The 23918-nt window shown below is 41.2% G+C and overlaps 1 long non-coding RNA gene across 1 annotated transcript; it reads right to left on the reverse strand.

The window, feature by feature from the left end:
- Positions 1 to 5028: 5028 nt before the first annotated feature.
- On the reverse strand, positions 5029 to 22080 carry LOC139042580 (uncharacterized). The gene is made up of 5 exons (XR_011499480.1): positions 21886 to 22080; positions 19527 to 19595; positions 18805 to 18904; positions 12070 to 18370; positions 5029 to 6580 (listed from the first exon to the last, which is right to left on the reverse strand). It is a non-coding gene; the product is annotated as an uncharacterized lncRNA (long non-coding RNA).
- Positions 22081 to 23918: the final 1838 nt, after the last annotated feature.

Consider the following 23918-nt stretch of genomic DNA (forward strand, 5'->3'; position numbering starts at 1 on the left):
AGCTGGATGCAGGGAGTGTAGGGAGCCTATTAAGGGGGCAGAAGAGATGCAGCTGCTGCCAGAGATGCCGCAGGAGGCAGAGAGGGCTACCCTGGCCCAGCCCTCCCTTCCTTGCACTCTCCAATCTCCTACCAGTGTTTCTTTCCCAAGGGCTGAGTCCAAGGGGGAAGCCAGTTGACTTAGGAGCCTGGGAAATCCAGCCCGTAAGAGTCAATCTCCTGCAAAGCAAAGCAGATCAGGGAAAGATGAGGAATAGATCTAAGGACAAACAGGTCTAGGACCAGCACCTCTGGAAAGATTAATGCCGTCTTTAAGGGAACATCATCATTGTCTGCAAAATCATCATTGATGTGTGCAGAGTGAGAGTATCCATCAGATCCAAAATTAGATGTGGAAAAATTAGGAGCTAATTTTAGTTGAACATTATAGGGGGCAGCAACCTCTACCACCTTCTTGGATAATATTTTAGCGGTGAGCCTACCCAGTATGACTCACTTGGTTTTTTTTTTATAACAAGTTAATGCTGTTTTTTTTTTTTTTTGGCTGGGAAAGATTTGCCCTGAACTAACATCTGTTGCCAATCTTCCTCTCCTTTTCTTTTTTTTTCCTCCCCAAAGCTTCAGAACATAGCTGTATATTCTACTTGTGAGTCTTTCTAGTTCTTCTTTGTGAGCCAACACCACAGCATGGCTACTGAAAGACAAGTGGTGTGGCTCTACATCTGGGAACCGAACCCAGGCTGCTGAAGCAGAGCATGCCAAACTTTAGCACTAGGCTATCAGGGCTGGCTCTAACTCACTATCTTTTAATTATTAATCACTGATGAAATTAAGCATGAACAACAGTAATGGAAAACATTATTTTAGTAGGAAAAACTAAAATTTATGCTTTTGAGGTATTGTTATTGTTGACATAATTCTTGCTAATAATATGGATACTCAATACACATGCATTTATTTATAATTCAATAACTCACTGCTGGGTAATCATATTATTTGCACAGGTCAACCCTGTTCCCAGACATTCCTACTGCAAGATTGAAGTAATTTCTTTAAAAGTGATATTTGACAGTTGACTGTTGATGCAATGTTCTTTTATTAACTAGCATGTAATTAGTTCATTAAAAAATACCTTCACTGAATAGCAGGCAATTTAATACAATCTACGAAAGTAGAGAAATCCACAATTTCTCACAAATGGGGGCAAAATTACAGTGCAAGGAAACTGGAAACGAGAAGATGCCAGCTGGCAGGACACGAAGTGATTCAGATTACTGTGTGTTTATGACCTCTGTGTTCTAGAAAAAAAAAATTAGTTAGATTAAGCTATTTGAGAATCTTGGAATGCTATGGGTCTGTGCTAGGCTTATCAGAACCATGCATCTGAAGTTTAATTAAGCTGTTTTAAATTTCACCCTTATTTCTGAGCTTTGAAAAAGCAATAAATGTAGGAACTAATAAATAATGGTTGAAGAATGCTGAGATTCCCTCAGATGGCAGCATTCAGTGTAAAATTATGGGCTGTTCCGAAGTCTACTATACTTTTTTTATTGAACATGAACATGATATGAAGCAGAACTCTTTTTTTCAAGAGAATTTGGGAAAAAAACTAACGCAATGTGGGAACCATAATTGTAGAAACTTAAGTTGTTTTTAAAAAGTCAAATCATTCTCTAATAGTGTGTCTATATGTCAGGTTTGGGTCAAAATGACGACAGGAATGTGAGTTTCAGCATAGGAAAAGGGAAACAATGGGGGATTTGCTTCTTGCTCACCTTGATAAGAGACTCTTATTGACTGACCTTCCAGCTTGTCATAATATGAGTTAGTTAAACGTTCTTTTTTTATTATTTACTTTTTAGTTGTGGTAAAATATATATAACGCAAAATTTACCTTTTCAACCATTTTTAAGTGTACAGTTCAGCAGCATTAAGTACATTCGTGTCTTTGTGCAACCATCATCACCATGCATCTCTGAAACTTGGCTTAAAGTTCTTTTGTGGATTTTTTTTCTAAAAAAATTAAAAAGCAAAACACTTTTAAAATTTCTCTAGGGATATTTGGTCACTTCAGCCAACGGTTGAAAATATGCAGGACACTACATCTGTGTCTATATTTGTAGAAGGCAGCATGGTCTTGCCTCACAGCCCTGCAGTTGAAGTATCTACAGGATTGATTGTATTACCAGATAAAAGAGCTGTGACTGAATAAAACAATGGTCCAACCAGACTTATCAAAGAATATTGACTCTCTTTTAGAAAGAAACAAACGTGACAGGACAGAAACTGATATCACTAACCACTTTGATTAAGCTATTTCATTGATTCATTCAACAAATACTTAACTGAGCATCTACTTGTACTAGACATTGTTCTAGATGGTGAGGGATTTGGAGTGGACAAATACCAAGACTTCATTCCCATTGGCCTTATATTCGAGTAGGAGAGACAGTCTATACACAGATCAATATGCAGTAAATAGGGGTAAATGCTATGATGAAATGTAAGTATGGATAAGAGAAATAAAAGCAAATTTGGTTTCCTCTTTCCTGTTTACCTCGACTGATAATATTCCAAAGACAAAAGGAGACCTCTTCAAATAGAAACCCCACTTACCAAACAAGCCACTGGCTCTCATTCCTTGCTGTGCCCTTACCCTGGTGCACAGGATGGTAGGCTAGGATAAAGATGAGGCTGAGCTGGTCAGAGTATGAGGAACCTGTTTCTCTTTGTTCTCTTCTCTCTGTTTCTCAGGTTTTTCTCAGCATCTTGGTTGCCTTTCCTCTTCTCCCTTCATTGCATCGACCAGACAAATAACTAAGGATACCCAGCCATTCATTTCTCCCACAACGTGATTGCTGTGTGGCTGACACTTGGTGTGTCGCAGTTGACACATGGCTCAGGCATGCCTGACATGTGGTTCAGATGTGGGTGATAGGTGATTCAGGTGTGGCTGGCACTTTGCTGATGCAGGGCTGACACATGACGCAGGCATGGCTCACACGCGACTCAGGCATTCATCGCACATTATCCATGCATGGCAGGCATGTGGTCACACGTGGGACATGTCATAGAGGTGTGGCTCCCACATTGCTGATACATGGCCCCCACATACTCAGTCATGGCTGGCACATGGCTCATGCATGCCTCAGCTGTGTTTCATGTGTGGCTCACCTGAGCTTCATGTGTGGTTCAAGCATTGAACATGGGTGAGGAGTGTTTCAGCCGTGATTCAGGCGTGGCTCACACGTAGTGCAGGCATGGCTCAGCCATGGCTCACATGGATTTCAGGCGAGCCTCAGACCTGAGACAGGTGTGGCTGACACATGATTCAGGAGTTTGTCACACATGGCTATCAAAGGTCTCACGTGAGGCTCACGCATGGCTGGTGCATGGCTCTGTCATGGATGGCACGTGGCTCAGGCATGTCTGATACGAGACACAGGCATTGCTGACATGTGTTTCAGGCATGGGATTCAGGTATGTCGGACACGGCTTCCAGTGGTATGTGATGCTTCGCTCAGGCTGCAGTGACACGTGCTTGCTGTGTGGCTGACACTTGGTGTGTCGCAGTTGACACATGGCTCAGGCGTGCCTGACATGTGGTTCTGATGTGGGTGATAGGTGATTCAGGAGTGCCTGGCACATTTCTGATGCGGGGCTGACACATGACGCAGGCATGGCTCACAGGCGTCTCAGGCATTCATTGCACATTATCCATGCGTGGCAGGCATGAGAATTAGAAATCTGCCATTACGGGGCACTATGCTAGTTGCTGCAGGGAGTGAGGGGTGTGTAAGGCACAATTCTGATCCCCTAGAATTCATTGGCACATAGTAACGTATTTGCAGAAGGAGACAACCAATGCCACATGTCACATGAACAGCAGAGGTGACAGATGCTTTGAGGGTTTCAGGAGATGCCAAGATGACTTCCGTTAAGACAATCAGGGAAGCAATCACAGAAAATGTGACTCAAGAGATGCATCTTGTTGGATGAGCAGTGCAGAACCATGAAAGTTAAGAGAAAAGAGGATCTCAATATGGAAGAAGTGACCAATGCGTTCCGCAGGTGCCAAAATGTTCAAGAAGAAGGACACTGGAAAAGTTTAATTGCAAGTCAGTGCCCTTTGAAATGGCATCTATGTAGGGGAAAATATCTGGCAGAAAATTAAAATTCAGTAAATCAATTGTTCTATCTAAATAGCACTAACTCACATGTTTGTCTGACTTCACCACTGAATTAAGCTCATTTATTCATTCAATAGATGTTAACAGATTGCCTAATTTGTGCATTTACGGCGGATGCATACAGCAGTGAACAAAGCAGAAGTCCCTGCTCTCATGAAGCTTTTCATTCTAGAGGAGAGAGATTTTGAAGATAGCTGTAAATATGGAAGATTTTAAATGGTGATGAGTGCTGTGAAGAAAGGAAAGTCAAGGAATGGGAATGGAGTGTTAGCCCCGAATCAGGACTGTGGCTGTCATCTGAGGGAAGCAAAAAAGCCCACTGTGGTTGGAGCACAGGAGCAAGAGGATGAGGGCACAAGACATGGTCCAAAGAGGCAGAGGTCAGATTCTTATCAGTCTGCAGACTGACATAAAGACCTTGACATTGACTGTGGGTATGAGAGGAAATCAGTCAGGGTGTTAACCAGCGGAGTGATAATGGTCTAACTTAGGTTTTAGTAGGATAGCTCTGGCTTCTGTGTTGAGAATAGATTGAAAATTGTATATAGTTGTGATGTAGACGTGCTCTGAAGGTCATTGCTAAACTTACATACTATCTTTGGCCACCGGTGTTTGATTTAGTGAAAAAAATAATCATCAAACTGGCTGTTTATTACCTTTAGGCTAATGATGAGAAGATATATCAGTGTCAATCAGGGTAAAAGAACCAGTAGGAAATATATTAACATATATCTCTATGTTAATAATATTAATTATAAGTAATATATTAATACTAATTCTATATAACTATATACATTAATTATATATATGCATATATAGAAAGAGAGAGATTGCAAGAAACTGGCTTTTGCAATTGTAGAGCTGTCTAGACAGGTCCAAAATCTGTAGGGCAAACTGTCAGGAAAGGCAGGGTAGAAACTCAGGTGGGAACTCATGCTCTAGTCCACAAGTGGAATTTCTTCTTCCAGAAGAAAAGCTTAGTTTTGTTCTAAGGCCTTTCAATGGGTGGCACCAGATCCACCCAGATTATCGGGGAATCTCCTTTACATAAAGTCAACTAATAGTAGATGTTGATCACATCTACGAAATATCTTCACAGCAACACCTAGGTGAGTATTTGAATACCTGGATAGTATAGCATAGCCATGTTGACATATAAGAGTGATCATCATAGAGGACTAAGGGATTTTTACCCAGCAACAAACGAACTGGCTTTGTGCAGACTCTGACAACTCCTTCCTCTCCCCTCTGCTTTTTAACTGGCTCCTTGGAATTGTGCAGACAGCCTCAGACTTGGATTTCCTGTCTGATAGGCTCATAGTCAGGTTCCAAATGAGAAAATATTAATTAAAAAGACTGGACATGGTCTTGCTTATGAACTCATTAGCACTGGGAGCCTGGCTTCTGCATCTGGATGTTCCAGTGCCAAGAGGGTAAATTTCAGCCCGAAACACCAGCCTCCCGGATCTTACGTCCAATTTTGTTGCCACTCCAATTGTTGACTCTTTCATATAAGAACAGTGGCGCTGTCTGTCCTGCTGTCCATAATTCAATATTCAAATGCCTCTTTAAGAACAAAATAGTGCCTGTGTGACTTTGTGTGGGCAGTAGGTAAATTCTGGGGATGAGGAATAACAACCATCCAGTTCATCCTATTGACCCCAATGAACTCTGCTCAATAAATATTTGCAGAGTGACTGAAGCCCAAAGCATGCCTTGAGTTTATGCAACTTGGTGACATTTCTACCACTATAACTGTGCTACCACAAACTTTATCTTGGAGAACTCACGATAGGTGGTGAAGTTACTCTGAACCTAGGAAGCTGCTATTGGCCAAATTATGTGCTCTTGGAGAGGAATATTTCCTGTGTATTAAAAATAAAAAAAAGCCAACATGACTAATATGGTAAGAATGTTCTCATCTTCTCCAGGAGAAGAAAGGAGTCAGGTAGAGCTTTGCAACAATCCGTGGTCACAAACCTCAGTAGACACCCAGGTCATTAACTAACCACACACATGTGGCACACAGAATGGAACATCCCAAGGCTCTGAAACCACAGGCATCTATCTGCCGGATTAAAGGAAGCAGTTTCACATGCCCAGACAGCAAAAGGATGTGGTGAATTTTCAAACGGTTCTGATTTATAGGCAATAAGGTGCAAGGTTATGGTACACAGAAAAATGAACCATTTACACTTCTCCTCGTCACCCTCTTCCAGAAATCCTGGCTGCTGCTGGTTTCTAGGAAGATACCAAGAGTGTCGCCATCCTAATACCATGCCAGGTCCTTGTTTCCATCATCCAGCCACACATCTCTGCTGTAATCCTTCTGGAGAAGCCACGAAACCCCTGCCTTTGGTTGCCAGCCAAATCAGGGTGTGATATTTTTTCCTGTTTAATTAGAAAGAAAAAAAAGCTTACTCATTTGCTTTTGCCAGCTATCTGAAAGTTCAAAAGGTAAAGAACATTCCCCTCCACAAATAAACCATGGAATGTATTTGGAAATTGAGTTTTCATCAGCAGTTGCTGTTTTTTGAGCCATTTATTCCACTGCTAAGGAAGGTGAAATGGGGAGTTCTTTCCTGAAGAGAAAAAGAAAAGAGAGAGAGCCACTTTATATTTATAATTTGGCATCTATGGGAGGAACTCTAGCAATTTAGAGTTTCTTTCAGACGTTAATATAGGCTAGTAATGTTCTCAGATGAGAGGGACTTGTCATGTCCCCTTGGCACAGGAAGAGTTCAAATTTCCCCTTAAAGGAAATAATAAAATGAATCTATGCTCACTTAGAAGGCTTCCTGTGATAGGCCATGATGGAGCTTTATAAACCAACCTGTCCTTAGTGAAAGACTTTATTCATAAAATTATATTTTTAATTTATAATAATGCAAGGCTGAATGTCATATTTACTGCATAGGGCTGCCCACAGGTTCCCCTAGGGACCGGGGCTCCTGTCCATGGAACTTTACAGAATACCCCCACAGGAGCCCCCTTCATGCTCAGTTTATGGAGGAAATGACATTTGAATTGGGCCTTGAAAGGCAGAGGATTTGAACAATAGAGAAGAACATCACCTAAGTTTTTCTGCCTGACTGATCTCATCTTCTAACATTCTAGAGTTATTTTTCAGTTAGTGAAGAAAATTGGCTCGACTCTCTATCCTCCCTACTGTGGGGATTCTAGTATCTTCCTCGGTACACCTCAGAGGTCTTTGAGGATTTACCTTTCTCTTGGTCACTCTCCTAGAGTTTCTCACTTCCACTGAATTTTCCATCTCCTTTCTGTGTTTCATCTTCTCAAGCTATGTTTTTCTCCTTCTTTGCCCTCCATCACTTTTATCTTTAGTTTCTCAAGACACCAATGATATAAGGCTGTTTGATGTCTGGATTTTAAGATAACTGAGGAGGTTGCGGCATAGCACACAATTGGCAACATCTTAAATTTTATATCAGATATCCCTCACCCAATTTCCCTGGTCTTCTCAGACATAAGAAATATCTTACCAGCCCTCTCTTTTGGGATGCCACTTGTCATTAATCTGAGGCCACAGCTAGAGTAAGGCAAGGTTGATATATAAAGAGACGCCCTGATATTACAGCTTGATGAACTACAAACTTTCTTTTGTAGGTAGCAGTCCGAAGTAAGATTTCCAGGTTCAACTTTGGCTGTGTTCCACATGATCATTCAGGGACCTGGATGTTAGTGAGCTGATATTTCATTGTCCTCCAGGCTTTGTATTTGTTCCCGTGGCCCAAGCTGCCATGCCCCAGTGGTTATGGCCAGCAGAAAAGAGGAAGAGAGTGGAAGAGAATGCTTACTGCCTATGGTTGTCATCCAGGAGTGGCACATACCACTTCTGCTCTCATTCTATGAGTGAGAATTCAGTCAAGCAAGGGGTCTGGGAAGATAGTTTCTACACAGGTAGCCACGTGGTCAGCCCCATCTCCTTTACTGTGAAAGAAGGTGAGAACAAAGGTTCCACATCCTTCTCCTTATCTTCCAGAGACTTTTTCCTTTATAGGCATCTGATTTGTCTCTAATTCTCAGCAGTCAACTTTCAGATTCCTGTATATTTTTCATGAAAACCAACTCTATTCTTCACGTTTTAATGCTCTCCTCCCAGGCAAGACTCAGTGGCCTCAACTTTTGACATGAAAACCATCTGTTAAATGCTGTTTCTATACCAGAGAATCAGTTGCCTTTAGGATAAGTGCTCCTTGTCCTTACAACGCAGTCACCAAGCAGTCATGTTACTCTGTATGTGCCTATGTAGGCACCTCCTTGCAAGTGTGCAAATAGGAATTTTTCCTTTCTGCTACATGAGGAATTGCATGCAGAGTGGTGAAGTGAGAGAATATTTCCTGAGGAGGAAATACTGAAGCAAAAGAGTAGAAAGAAAAAGCTTGGGATAATTTCAGGCATAACAGGCAGGTCTCGTTTGCCTGGCTCATAGGTTATATGAAAAGGGATGGGGGCGTTAGCAAGGACTGTTTCCAGTTGCAAGTAACAGAAACCAAATGCAAACCAGCAGAGGTTAAAAACGGTGACTATATGAGAACTCCCATGTTTGTCTAGATCCAGGGCTCCAGTGTCATCAAGTCATTGCCTCTATCTCTGAGCTGTTTGGCCTCTTTCTTCCCACATAGGCCCTCTCCATAGGGCCCCTGATATCTCTAAGCCATATATTATCTAGAAAATATTTAAATCGATGTTTCCAGTGAGTCGCCAAGGTAAAACAAAGGTGAAATTCCAGAGCCAAATCACTCCATGCAGAATTTGGAAAGCACAGAGCCAGCTCTGCTACTCTTGGATTCTCTTGACAGATGAAAATTTAAAAAGGGCAGCAGTGGGGGTTGGGGGGCAGTTCTGAATGTAGAGAGGGGAAGGATTTTTTAAAGAAATTTCTTCGGAGAGAGTTTCTCTCCAAAGTCCTCTCCACGTCATGAGGTCCTCCTGTGAGCCGCCTCTGACACTTCAAGCCTACTCAGGATGCATCTATGGGGCCACTCTGATTTGGGAGACATAGTCAACTGACGTCTGAGTCACAGCTGAGCAAGCTGAAGCTGCCATGACAGCAGGAGACAGAGCTGCCTTGGGAGCAGCCGACCTGCCCAGAGTTTGTTGGGACAAGAGATGTGTGAGTGTTTCTGAACAACTAGAGGTAGGCCAAGAGGAGAAGAGCCAGTGTGGGCTCAGCCTAAGTCTTGCCCAACAAATGCTCCAAGAGGGGTGTAGGGAGCTTCAGCAGCGTGAAACTGGAGGTGAATGGTATATTCTTGGGAGCTGCAGAAGAACTCACAAGAGATCTATCTAAATGGGGCAGGGGAACCACAGAAAACTACCCTGGTAATAGGAATATCTGAAGAACCCATTAAAGTGCCCACAAGAGGTAGAGATTGGTTTAAACATCTGCCACCCAGACAGCATGAAGCCAGCTTAGTAGAGGATCATTCTTAAGTGAGAATTTTCTTCACTCCTTAACATTCCTCCTTCTCTATCCCAAACTCTGAGCCCAAAGGGATCAGAAGCTAGTTAACAAGCTTGGGAGGTGGACACTTAGGAGAAGTATAAGGTAGAGAAATACAGAAAAAGTCAACCACATCGTTCCTCCCTATTTCCCCTGCTGCCTCCCAGCCTGAAGCAGGCCTAAGCTGGGGAATGGGAGAATATTTTACTTTAAATCAAGTGCAAAGTTTTCACTAATATCTTAGTCTCAACATCGCAATTTCTAAAGGGGACTATATTTGTGACTTAAAGTGACTTTAGGATCTAAGTCTGATCAGAAAATTGGCCTAGAGGAATTTTTATCTAAATCAGATAAAGTTTTGAAGAGACAGTGGAACACAAAAAATAGCTTCATTTAATTACATGATAAATTCTGCTTATTCAGCTTACTGTGTACATCTCTCCATAAATCATGATTCCAGAGGGGAAAAAACTCCCTCACTCCTCCAGAACCCACAAAATTCCCTGGAAAAGACTCCTAGGGTCCCTTCTTGAGTCAGTGTCCCTCTGCTCCCACTCCACCACACCTGTGACAAGGGAGTCATATGGTTATTAACAGCCCCATTTGGGTCACCTGGAGAAAGCAAGGGGAAAATTCTAAAAGGAGAAGATACTGAGAACACATAGACATCCACTGTGACAGGAGATGATGGAACAGGGGTTCTGAAAGACTGCAGGAAGAGTCACTCCTATGAAAGAAAGGTCCACGGTTAAAGCAGAACCTCAAATTCCACTGGATGGGCTGGGGTACAGCATGTTGGGAACATTCTGTTGGTAGCCCAGATCTGGAATGCAAGAAATCTAGCAATATGGAAGAGTGCCCCCTGGGAGCTTCACTGTGACCTTTGTCATTCCTGTGCCATCCATGTTGGCACACGTGCCACTGTTTCTACTCTGCGCATGGGGCGTGTGCTGCTTTCTTTGACATGCCTACTGGTCAGGGTGATGGGCTGAAGCCAGAGCCATCCCTCCGGGTCAACCTAAACCCTATGGCCTTTCTTAGTGGGTCCACCAATCATCAACAGATAAGTGTGAGGACCGTAATACTTCTAAAGACTATTTTAGAAAAAGTGAAAGAAGTTAATCGACATTTAAAAGAGACCTCATCCTTCATATACCTTGAGGTTACAGTTCCTTTCACTTATTCAAAAAATATATATATAGGTATATACATATGTTTCTTACACCCTGATTATATAATAAGCACAGTGTTAGAATCTGGGAACATAACACATTTAGAAAAATGTCTGCAGGTTTGTCTCCCTTGCCAGAAGTAAGCTCCACTAGAACAGGGTTTTGTTTACCTAGTTCACTACCGAGTCTCCAGTGTCTGGAAAAATGTCTGGTATATAACAGGAGCTCAATAAATATTACTTGATTGAATAAAGCAGTGTAATTACTGCCCTCAAGGAACTTTAGGTTCAGTGGAGGAGAAAGACATATAAGCACAATATAGTGTAGTAAATTCAATGACACGGAAATCATAAAACTGTGTAAGAGCAAACAGAGGGTGGGGGTGAGGGAGGAATGGGTGAGGCTTCCAAGAGATGATGCAATGTGGGACATTAAAGGATGAGCAGAGCATTGCCCCTTTAGGATACTATTCTCCTCCCCTCCCCTTCTCTTCTCTTGATTTCTTGACTCGTCTCTTGATGAGAAGGGACAATGGGCATAGAGCGAGCACTCTGGGCCTCCTCTTTCCTGGGTGTGGTCTTTTCTGTAGCAATACCAATGGGATGACTTTACAGGATCTCAGCAAGAAGCCTGTGGGACTGTAGCTCTGTGGGATCTTGGCAGAACCTCTCCCAGTGCTAAGGTCAGAACTGGGAAAAGATGTGGTAATCACATGTGGGCTCCAAGGCAAAGCTGGCATGGAGCAGAACTCTTCTTGCAAACTGTGCTTTCAGGGGAATGATGGGGAGCTTTTCCTGTGTGTGGCCAGTTTGATAGGGTTAAAATATGATTAAGCCTAAACGTGTAAACAGCAAATCCCCAAGTTAATGATGATGTAACACTCTGTTAGTGTTAGGCTGGATTATAGCTGATTGTATTGCCTCATATTGGAATCTGGTCCAAAATGTTGATTCCTTTAAAATCCCGTAGTCATCCCCAGGAATATCATGATGCACCAAAGAGAAACCTTTCTAAAGTTTCTAGAGTTTCAAGGAGACATTTCTTAGCACCACCTGGAGAAACCACAGACAACACTGCCTGGCCCTTAGGGGCCTCTGAGGGCCACACATCTAGAGCGGAGACCCTGTGCTGCCCTTCTCAGCCACACCCACAGCACAGACCTGGGTCCAGGTGCTTAACCTTACATCCTAACAGAGAAGAAAAGCGAAAGGCAGTTAAACATAAAGGAAAATTAATACTACCCTTGGTTGAAATCACATCCGACTGGAGTCACAGCCCAATTTGTAATCCTTTATCTTTCCTGGTATTCCTTCAGCTGCCATTCACACTCCCACAGGATAGGTTCTTTTTCCAGGGCAACGAGTGCTCAATTCATCAGGGAACAGAATCTGCTCCTGTGCTATTTCTCCAGGAGCCTCAAAAGGTTTGAATATAAATGGAGACCAAAGACATGTTATTTTCAGAAGTGAACATTTTTCACCCTTGTTTAAGGATGTTGATCCTTATCACTCCCTTCCACGGGGAGACCGTCCCCGCTCTGCACCATGTTCCTAGTGACTTCAAAGGGAGTCTGGAAGGAGCCCCAGAAGATGAACTGCTGTGCTCCATTCCAACCATAGCATTTCTGACAGCACTTCAGCGCAAAACAAAAGCTTCATCTAGGTAAGGATCTCCAATAATGAAGCTCCTTTTTGTTTTGTTTTTAAAGATTAGCTACAAGAAAGAAAATGCTACAGGAAGTGATAACAGTAATGGTTATCACGATATTAACATGCAACATCTGGGCTTCTGTGGACTATGCCCAGAGGCATGCCAGTGTTGCTAAGGACTTAGGCACAATTATCTCAACTCTGGGTTAATGAAAAAAAAACTGAACATAGTTCTTTAAGTTTGAATCTAAGTCAGTTTCGTAAGACTGTTGGGATTGAACCAAAGCTGGCTGATCGTTCCGTGTGAAAAGGTGAGAGGTTTTCCTATTTGATAAAATTATACAAAAGATTCTAAACCCTCTAATTAAATATGACAAAGGCTTCAGAATGAGAATACTTGTTGCTGCCCACATCATTCCCAGACTCATCTGGGAAATCCCCATCCACATCATTTCTCCTCTGACCCTCTTCTTGGAGCTAACATGACTCCCAGCTTCTCCAATGCTCTCATCTGCCTGGCTTGATATCAATGGCATAATGGCAAAAACAGGGGTCTGAAGAATGGAACTCTAGTCCCTCCCATCACTCTGCTGATTACCCGGTGACAGGTTAGTTGGCCTCTTCAACCTCAATTACTTCGTGGGAATAATAATATTTTGCCTGTCTAAAGGCAGGAGGCTAGACAAGATGAATGATGTATCTCAACTCTGTGTATACTTTATCTACTTTACCTTAAAATAGTGCCATGAATGACCCAAATTGCTATGCTTTGAACGTAGAACTCATATACACACAAAAAAGACTAAACAAATGATATAACTCAAGTAATTTTGCTTATATCCACTAATTTTCATTTGAGCAACTTGACGTTTTCTCACTTCATGGTAAGGTCTTTATATCATCAGATGATTCCTTGAGGTTTCATTCAGCTGGAAGGTCCGCAGTTCTATTATGTTTTTTCAGGGGAACTTAAAATAAATGTGAAAACAAATGGGCCAAAAAGTCAGGTTGATTACTAAAATGTGTCTGGGAGCCAACTTGTCTTTTTCATTTGTGTAGCACTGTCTTTAAGCCTTGGGCGATTCTTGATCATTACAACGGCTCCTATGGTTTTAGGATCACCTCCCTCCAATGCATTTCATACTGCTACCATGGATTTTTCTAAACATAGATCTAATTGTCCATCTTGCTAAAGTGGGTTCATGTTCATTAGTATAGGCCTTTCAGAAAATTGCCTTTCTCATGACTTTCTCACCTCACTGCCTGTCCTTCTTCAACATGAGACACAGGAGACACTGGCCATCCCACCACATTCCATGTACCTTCTCACCTGTAAGTTAACCCATGCTGTTACCTCCTGTAGGATTCCTTTCTGTCTTAGTTTTCTATGGCTGGAGAAGCTTAAAACAACACTCAGTGGCTTAGTGGCTAAAATAACACCTATTTATTACTCCACGCAGGTCAGAAGTCCAGACCCAGAACAGCTAGGTTCTTTGTTCAGTGTCTTACAGCACTGAAATCAAGGTGGCATCCTCAGCTGGAGGCCCGACTAGGGGAAGACCCGCTTTCAAACTCCTTCAGGTTGTTGGCTGAGTTAATTTCCCTGTAGCTGGAGGAGCCAGGTCCCCGCAGTCTTGCTAGCTGTTGTCTGGGGGCTGCATGAAGCTCCTGGAGGTGGCTCTCAGGTCCTTGCCAGAGGGCCCCTTTCATAGGCCCTCACACACCTCCAAACTCTCTGATTTCCTAAGGGACCCAGCCCATTTTAAAGGCTCACCTGATCAGATCAGGCCCACTCAGATAATCTCCTTTGATTAATGCAACTGATAGGGACCTTGATTACATCTGCAAAATCCCTTTTGCCATATAATACAGACATGGCAGTAATATCTCATTATACTCACAAGTTCTACCCACACTTAATGGAAGGGAATTGTACAAGGGCAAAGATCATCCTCTTCAAATTCTACCATACCTTTCTTTCTCTGCTGGGCAAACTACTATCTATCATCCAGGAGCTAGTTGGTTTATTTATTTATTTATTTCATTGAGATCAGTTATATTTCATGTGAAATAAGTGGCTCTTTTGTATCACAGTGGGAACCGTGAACACAGAGTAATCAGTCAAAAATTTAATAATACATTGGCCATGGACACATGTTATTCAGTGAATTATAGAGCAGTACCCTAGAGATCCTTTTTGAATTTGACTTAGGAGTCATGGAAGTTTTTGCACCTCCTGTGTTAAGCAACCCTGGCATCCGCAGCCTGAGGTGCTGGCCCTGTGCTCACTGTGGGTCTCTATTTATCCCAATACTATTATATTTATCACCTCATATTATACCTAGCTATGTACATATCTGTCTGAATTAATATGTAAGAAATTGGGATATGGTGGAATTCTTGGTTTCATTATGCATACCGCAGATCCCATGTTTGTTGAAACTATGTTCTGTGAGTGGAAATCCCCTTTCTAAACATTGTTTGCATTCCTTGAAAGGGAGGTGTGTCAAGTTGTCTAATGGGAAATATTTTCCCAGGTAAAGGTGGAAGCTTAATGCCAAGTGAAATATGAGTCCCCTTTACCTTGCACACCACCATTGCACACTCAATAATTCAGGCGCTTCATGCCAGTGGTATAGCCACAGGGATTCAGATGTAAGATTAGAACTGCTATTCACTTTCATTATGCATTCATGTTTGCTCATAAAGGTCTAGATCCTATGAGAAAACATCCTCAGCAAATTGAGTGGAAAGATGCTGAAGAGGAGGTGCAATTCTAAAAATTTAAAACAGCAATATTTTGCATCTGTGGTCCAAATGAATAAGGCTAATGGTGGTCATAAATGGCATAAAATAATTAAGCATGAACACCACTGGCATCCGTATAAGAACTTCAAAATGGCCATTAGTTATACATTCCTTTTTCTCCTGGAAAATTTTCTTTCATAAAGGAAGTAGGAGGAATTCACATTTAATGTGCTTGGTTCCTCCACCTGAGAGCCAGTTCAGGTCTCATTCAGTCTTTCCAGGATGAGTGAATCCAGTTTTTGTCCCAGTCCGTCTAGGTGCACACAGGGGAGAGGAAAACCTTGTGAAATTATTGGATGGTATATAGACACCAATGTGCGGTCAAGATTTGGAGGAAGCAAACGCTTTAGCCTGTTTAGCAATGCAAAATATATCCTGCCCTGTCAATTTTCTGGAAAGAAAAGTGGAATTTGAGTAATTTTATACTATAGGCTGAATTTCAGGATTCTTCATTTTGCAAAGAATGAGCATGGGAAATTATCCAGAACCACAGCTCTTTGCTGTGACTCTCTGAAAAAAGAGGCTGGAATTGACCTACTCATATTCTCTCATGCAGGACAGCACCACTCAGCAACTACACTGAGTTCGGAACCTCCCAGATGACAATGACGAGAATGAAAAAATAACAGCTCCTTACTTTTAAAATGTTTGCAGAGGACTGGGTTCTATAAATTCTATGCCACTGGAATGCTGGAAAGAAAGGCACCAGTTCGGATAATACTTAACAAAGCATTTGACCTGGCACCAAGCTTCCATTAATGGAATTAAGAAAAATCTGCCAGTGTTCTGGGGAAGATGATTCCCACAGTTCCCCTCCAAAATGTTTTCAAATATGCAGGAAGGAAAAAAAAAAAAGATGAATCAAGCAGAATACTTCGTGGACAATCTTTCTAAGCTGGGATGAATTATGTTGGCTTCTGTTCCCTGATCAATACCTTCCCCAAGAAATGTAAGGATGCTTCCATGGCCCTAATCAGCAGAGACAGTTTAAAAATTGATCTGGAGAATCGACACTTGACCCCGTGACTCCGCTTTTTGTCGACATAGTAGATCACATCTGGTCTTGAACTGTAAAATTGTTGGCCTGGTCCAGAGAGCGTATTGCTCTGACAGCTGCATGCATTTTCTCCACAGAGTAAGTCTTCTCCCAGAGACTCAGGAAACCAGGACAACACAGCTTTCATTGCTAGATCCGCTAACCACAAAGAGAATTCTAGTAAGTTTCCACAAAAAGGCCCTTTGGACTAAGCTATTCAAAAGGAAGGAGTGCTATGAGAGATGACTGGCAAGGGCATACACGTGGGTGTGGGAGGAACTTGATTTAAATTCTAACTCTATCTTTGACCCTCAGTAATCCAATAATCCAAAAAGGGGTAAGACATCCACATTCCGTCCTCTGAAAAAGAAAATACTATAGAGATTGAAATAAAGTGCCACTATCTTTAAAAAAAATAATTATATGTTACACTCTTTAACTCAGTAGCATCATCCTGACCCTCTAGTCTAGAACAATTTGGTATTTTATAATAAAATGCATGTATTTACTAATTCAACAAGGGCTTCCTGGACATCTACAATGTGTCAAAACTCATTTCTAAAGATATGTGATATGAATCACCTCTATAAAGGAATAAACAATTTAGCTGATGAGAAAATCAACCTTTTGATTTTAAACTATAGTTTTATAATATAAGTAATATACTAAAGGATTGTCTTTTTAAAATGTTTACGTTTATTGAATATTTATTGGACTGTCTCATTTAAACCACATAACAGTCACTTGAGATAAAATATCACTACAGAAGTAACTGAAACTCAGAGGTCTTTAACCACATGTCCAAGGTCACACAGCTTGTTGAGTAGGTGGATCAGCCAGGATTCAAAGCCCCGGTCTACCTGGCTGCACAGGGTCTGTTCATAGCACTTCATCATCTAACCTCTTCAGGATGCTGATGGCTTCAAGGAGTTAATGACTGCAAAGTTCTTCACAGATGTCCAGAGCGATTTGACCTCATGGCAGCACTAGAATAACCTGGTATATTTAGGTCATCCGAAAAATGCTATCATAAAACAATTTTAAGGTTTCCTGTAACTTGGGCTAGAAGTCCCATATGAATTCTACATGAATTCCATATGGTGGTATCTAACTTTGTCCTCTGACTCCAGTCTAGGTCCCCAGCTTCCTGAGGAGCTACTGTCCCCAACCCTCCTGGCTTCTGCACACTCTTCACTCTGGCCACATCATGTGACTCACCAGTCACCACACAGCCTGAGCTTTTACAAGGCTCCATGACTCTTTCCAGAAAATTCTTTTAGCCACTTTGCGACTTCAATAGTAGGAACTGAGAACTCTTTTAAATTTGCTCCCATAACATTCTGTGCCTATCTTTATCATTGTACAGGTCACATTTGTTTTAATTATAGATTCATACTAGACTATACTTTCACTATATCTTACCCATGTTTGTCATCCTAGTGTCTAGTATAGTGGGAGCATGTCACTTCATACATGTTCATTAAATGAATGAAATGTAACCTCTTTATGTTTCCTATCACTCTTCTTCTTTTCTGTTCATGCAAAATGATCTTGAAAGTTAAATGGCTTCTTATTGTAGGTCTAATGATATTTTCAAAGCAATGCTCAGGGGAATTTTCTCGGAATGTCCTCTACTTACATATGGAATTGGCCAGTCATATCTCCCTAAGCACATGAAAGCATGATATCATTAACACTCACAGCAATACCATGCCCCCCATCCATGCAGAAGACCAAACACACAATTCACTCATTCATTCAACTAATATTTATCATTTAATTCCTAAAGCATTTCAACCACACAAGACACAGAAAAATTTGTTTTTCTTAAATGAAGACTTAATACTCTTAATTCTCATGACTATGATTAGCAGCTCTAATTTCTGATATTTCTAAGATACCTCTCATCAAAAAGTGTCACGGAGGGGGCTGACCTGGTGACGCAGTGGTTAAGTTTGCACGTTCTGCTTCAGTGGCCCAGGGTTCGCCGGTTCGGATCCTCAGTGCAGACCAGTGAACCGCTTATCAAGCCATGCTGTGGCAGGTGTCCTACATATAAAGTAGAGGAAGATGGGCACAAATGTTAGCTCAGGGCCAATCTTCCTCAGCAAAAATAGGGGGATTGGTGGCAGACGTTAGCTCAGGGCCAATCTTCCTCAGCAAAAATAGGGTGATTGGCGGAAGACATTAGCTCAGGGCTAATCCTCCTCAAAAAAAAAGTGTCATGGAGACTTCCCATTCCTGATAAGATGCCAAAATAACACAGACTTTCTCCTCCTTTCTCAAATCCAATCCTGAATATGCCAAAAGTGTGAGAAGGAGGTGAGATTGAGCAATCCAAGAAAATAATACCACAACTTGGAGAAACCCCTAGAAAGACAGAAGATGATTGAATTTTGATGCCACAGTTAACTCACAGGGGTGCTGAAAGATACTTTAACATCTCAAGGAAAACTCAGCAATTCTCAGCATCTGTTGCATACCGTGCAAAGTACTCGCTCAAGGAGGCTCAGTTTCAAAGTAGATTCCATGATATTCTTTCTTATGACAATATATTTTTGAAAGTTGATTTTTCAGTGCTTTCTGTGATAAAAATTAATGTAGAATAGTAAATGAGGTTAACAGTATTCCATCCAATTCCTGGATTTGAAAAGTTGTGCCCAACAGTTACACACATCCTATTAATAAGTAATCATGGTTATTTAAGAACAAAATAAAAATACACCATTTATTTGCATTATTTTTTCAAATAGTTACTAAAGTTTTAGAACATAAACACTTATTGAGTTCTGTCAACCCAGCTACTTAATAAACAGACTAGTAAGTATTTCTTTTGGCCTGGAAATGCTGTGGAAAAATTATTGAGACACTAAGAGTGCCATGAAGTGAGAATTTTTGGTAACCTCTGTCTCTGTATCATTATGAAATAAATTTTGAACTTGTAGGCCCGCTCAAGGGCCCCAGGAACTCTCAAAGATCTATGGATTACACTTTGAGAACCAACACATTAGCTTAATTCTCTACTTCTCAAGTGTCAAAAGAGATTTTTTAAAGTTATATGAATTACCTCTCATCCAAAAGTGGGCAATCTCTCTATCATGGCTTACTCTGTTGAATGCCTCTCTGCTTGTCTGGAGTCTGGCACAGGCTGCTGGTCTAAGGTACATTTATTTATTCACTGAACTAACATGAATTGAGTACATACCTCACTATCTTGGTTTAGAGATTGTTATGCATATAAGACATTTCCTCTTCCTTCAGGTAGCATACAATCCTGTGGGAGAAATTGGCAAAAATACAGATCACCAACAGGATTTTTAAAATGCTATCATGGAGGTAAACAGAGTGCTTTGGGAGCACACAAACAGATTTCCTAATTTAGCTTTCGTGGATCATGGAAGATTCTCCCAAGAGATGAAATGTTGACTATGCCTCAAAGAATAAAGGTATAAGAGAGAGAGAGGGAGAGAAAGAAGGCAGAGAGGGAGAGAATGAGAAGGACTGTATCAAGTACGAGCCAGGGAACTGTGATGAATGAAGCTACGGAGGGGGGCACAGATGGATCAATGCCAAGCTGGGAAGTTAGGACTTTATTATTAACAGGATAACGATAAGTCATTGAAAGACTTCAAGGAGAGAACTGACAGATTTGTTGTAAAAGTCTTCCTCTGACAGCAATTAAAGAATGGATTAGAAGAAGGCAAGCTCAGAAGGAGACAAGTTAGGAGCTGGTTGCAAATTAAAGAGAGAAGTGAACAGCCCTTGAACTAAAATCGTGGGGCCAATGAAGAGATGTCAGGTTAGAGAGACTAAGGAGGATGCACTGACTTGGCAGGCTGGTGGGTGGAAGGGGGTGAGTGTGGGGAATGAATGACAAGTGAGGGCCATTTTACCTTCTTTCTTAAGAGAGAAGAAACGCAGGTTTGCAGAGGGAAGATAGACACTTCATCTTGAAGTGTCTATTGGATATTCAGCAGACAGATACTTACACTTGAGTACAGCTAACATTGTTTGGCAACTAAACATGGAAAGATGACCAGGATTTATGCTACTCAGTTCATCAAGGAATTATTGCCTAAGATAAATATATGGTATGCCTCACAGCCACTGAGCAAAGACCAGGAAGAGAAACAGATAGGGACTGTATTTTTTGTAGTAGACCAGAGTTAATATTAACAGGACGATCCAATGATGTCCATAGGACTTTCTCATAGCACCTATATTTGGCAACCTGTCAGATTTTTATCACAATACCTAAGAAGGGAGCCTGCTCAGGTGGCTATTTACTTTTTTATTGAAATTACACTCACTTCTCAGTTTGTAACAGGGAAAAAGCAATATGGTTTTACTTAGTTTCACAAAATAAATAAAACTTAAAATTTTATTTAATTAGCCCCAATTGAAAGTATCAGTAGATTCTGTGAAGTAGAGAGCTTCTCCAGCATCTGGAGCTCTGTTCCCTTTCCTAAAAGGGATTATATGCAGCCTCTCACTTTTCCTTCCCATGCAGACTTCCTTCTCCCAGGACCAGCTCTGTGTATAACCAAGGAGGCAGAAAGCAGGTTATTATACAAGACAGCTCAGACAAGGACACACTGACAACTGAGGGGCAGCCACTTGATCATTCATTATGTGAGTTGAACAGTCCCCTCACCCTTAGGCTGAAACCACACAGCCCAATATGACTCAAAGTTATCCAATCATATTTGTCTTTGAAAACAGCCTGGGACTCTCTAGTTTGAACTGATCTTTGAGCCAAAGATCCAGGCCATTTGCAGAGATCTTGGCAATAGGAGCCTCAGCTGTCAACAAGAAGAAGCAGTGAGTTAACACAAACACATTCAGTGAGGTGAAGTTAAGGGAAGTCCATTTTCCAAATCCTACATCAAGGCATCTGACATTCTTGACGGTGCTTTAGACAGAATCTGGCTCTCTCAAGGATAAATTTCCCCAAAGAGTAAAACATCTTTGTCTTGGACTCCATTGATTAGAAATTCAGGAAGGAGAGTGACAGAAGTTTACTTTTGTATTATCTAAGAAAAAATACTTTGCTAAAAGGAGTCATGTGTAAAAAGACCATTGGACTTAGAAGACAAAGATCCTGGCACATGCACTACTGCTACTGCGACAGTACGCATTTATGAGCTATTATGTTTTACTTACTTTATTGTCTTCATTGTCTCTACTTTCCAAGCTGATATCCAGCCTCTTATTATTTCCTTGCCTCCAGAGTTTTTGCAGGACAGAAAGCAAGAGCTATGTGAAATCAATGGCACCTCCCATCTTTTGTAAAAGTTCAAACCAGTTGAAGAGAGATTAGTCACAAATTCTAGAATGCTTAAGCTTTGCTTTAATTGTTCTTCCTGTCTTATTAACTAGCACATCCCAATAAACCAATACCAAGCACAGAGAGGAAGCACATTGCTGATATACCCAGCAAATGTGAGAAAGACCTATGAGCACAGTGACGAATCCTGTTGGCAGAAATCTACCTTCTTTATCTAAAGGAAACAAAACAAAACAAGAGATTTAGTACATAACAACCATGTAGCGTTGAGACTGACCTTTAAGTTGATGATTCCTTAGCATCATAGAATGTAAGAAGTTCCACTCTCATTCCCACAACTAGTTCTTGATAGCCACGAAACTGGTGACTGGACACTGGAACATTGACCATTTATCGCCACATCAATGGCCTCTTGAAAGATGTGAAGCTAGGGCGTGGACACTGGAATCCTGCTGCAGAAAACATCCACATCTCCATGATAGTGCGTGCTAGCAGAAATCAACCAAAGCAGAGAGAAGATGCAATTGGCCTCATTCTGCATGCCAATTTTTATGTACCCAAAAATCATTGGTGGAACCAACTCTACAACTAACATCCTAGGTGGAAGTGGGTATGGAGAATGTTACTTCTAGTTTTTAGCTTCTAAAGTGTGGGAAGACTGACTAAAAAGGAGTGCAAATGGTTGCTAACAACTACCATAATATTCAACCACTACCTAGATGTCTACCTCAGACAACATTATAAATCTAAACTCATTGCCTTTTTTTCAAGTATGCTTTTCCTCTTGTCTTTTATCTCAGTCAGTGGTACTAATTACATCCAGTTTCCAAGCTGAAAATCTTGAAATTTTTTTTCTTCTCCCCAAAGCCCCCCAGTACATAGATGTATGTTCTACTTGCAGGTCCTTCTAGTTGTGGCATGTGGGATGCCACCTCAGCATGGCTTGATGAGCAGTGCCATGTCTGTGCCTAGGATCTGAACTGGCAAAACCCTGGACCACCTAATCAGAGCACGTGAACTTAACCACTCGGCCACAGGGCTGGACTTGTAAACCTTGAAATTATTTTTGATTTCTCCTCTCTCTTTTTCCATATCACCAAAATGACAAAATCTCCCTGTCTTTCTCACATGTGCCTCTTCTGTTAAATCTCATGGCCACTCTTTGATTTCATGTCCTCATTATTTTTCTCCTGGACTATCCCAATAATCTCTTTTATTTTAATGAGCTTCCCACTCTCATGGATCATCTACTCTGTGGTCAGAGAAATCTCTCTGAATGCAGATATGCTCATTTACATTTCCCATGTTCAAAACATTGCAATGCTTCCACATCCCAATCTCCAGCAAGGCAATGTTTCTCTTCCTCAACCGATCCCTGCCTACTTTTCCATGTTTATCCCTGATACTCACACTTCCTCATACTTCATACTCAGTCCTTCTGTATTAATTGGAATTCCTTGAAAATGCCTTCCATCAATTCATCCATCTACTCATTTATTAAATATCTATTAAACATCTAATATTTATTAAAAATACAATAGGTTAAGGGATATGAAGAATAACAGTGCTTGATAATTAATTATTGTTCCTAAGGAGTTTATAGTTATAGTGTAGAATAAACAGATAGCTCCAATACAATGTGATAAATAATTTCCCTATACAAGGGAGTTGAATGGGCTAGTCAGAGATATTTTCCCCACATTGCGACACTTGAACTGAGTCTTAAGAGTTGAGTAGCACTAACTAGATGAAGCCACAGGAGGGAGAGAAAAGGGAAAGCATTTCTGTATACACATAGGTAGTGAGGCCAGAGAAAGCAAGGTATTTCAGAGTTCAGATTGCTGAATGAGTAGGAGATTGTATTAGTCAGGGTTCTTTAGAAAAACACAACCAATAGGAGGTATGTATGAAGAAATTTATTTTAAGGAATTTGCTCAAGTTCAAAATTTGCAGAATGGGCTGGCAGGCTGGAGACCCAAAGAAAAGCTAATGCTGCAGTTCAAGTCCAAAGGCTGTTGACCCAAAAAAAAGTCAATGTTACATCTCAAATCCAGAGGCCATCAAGCTGGAGATCCAGGGAGGAGCTGAGCTGATGTTGCAGTTGAAGTCTGAATGCAGTCTGCTGGCAGAATTCCTTCTTACTTAGGGGAGGTCAGTCTTTCATTCTATTCAGACCTTCAACTGATTGGATAAGGCCCACCTGCATTTTGAAGGGCAATCTGATTTATGCAAAATCCACCAATTTAAATGTAAATCTAACTTAGTGCAATGAGCCAGATACAGAAGGACAAATACTGTATAATACCACTT

The sequence above is a fragment of the Equus asinus genome, chromosome 30 (assembly GCF_041296235.1).
Source record: "Equus asinus isolate D_3611 breed Donkey chromosome 30, EquAss-T2T_v2, whole genome shotgun sequence".
NCBI classification, from domain to species: Eukaryota; Metazoa; Chordata; class Mammalia; order Perissodactyla; family Equidae; genus Equus; species Equus asinus.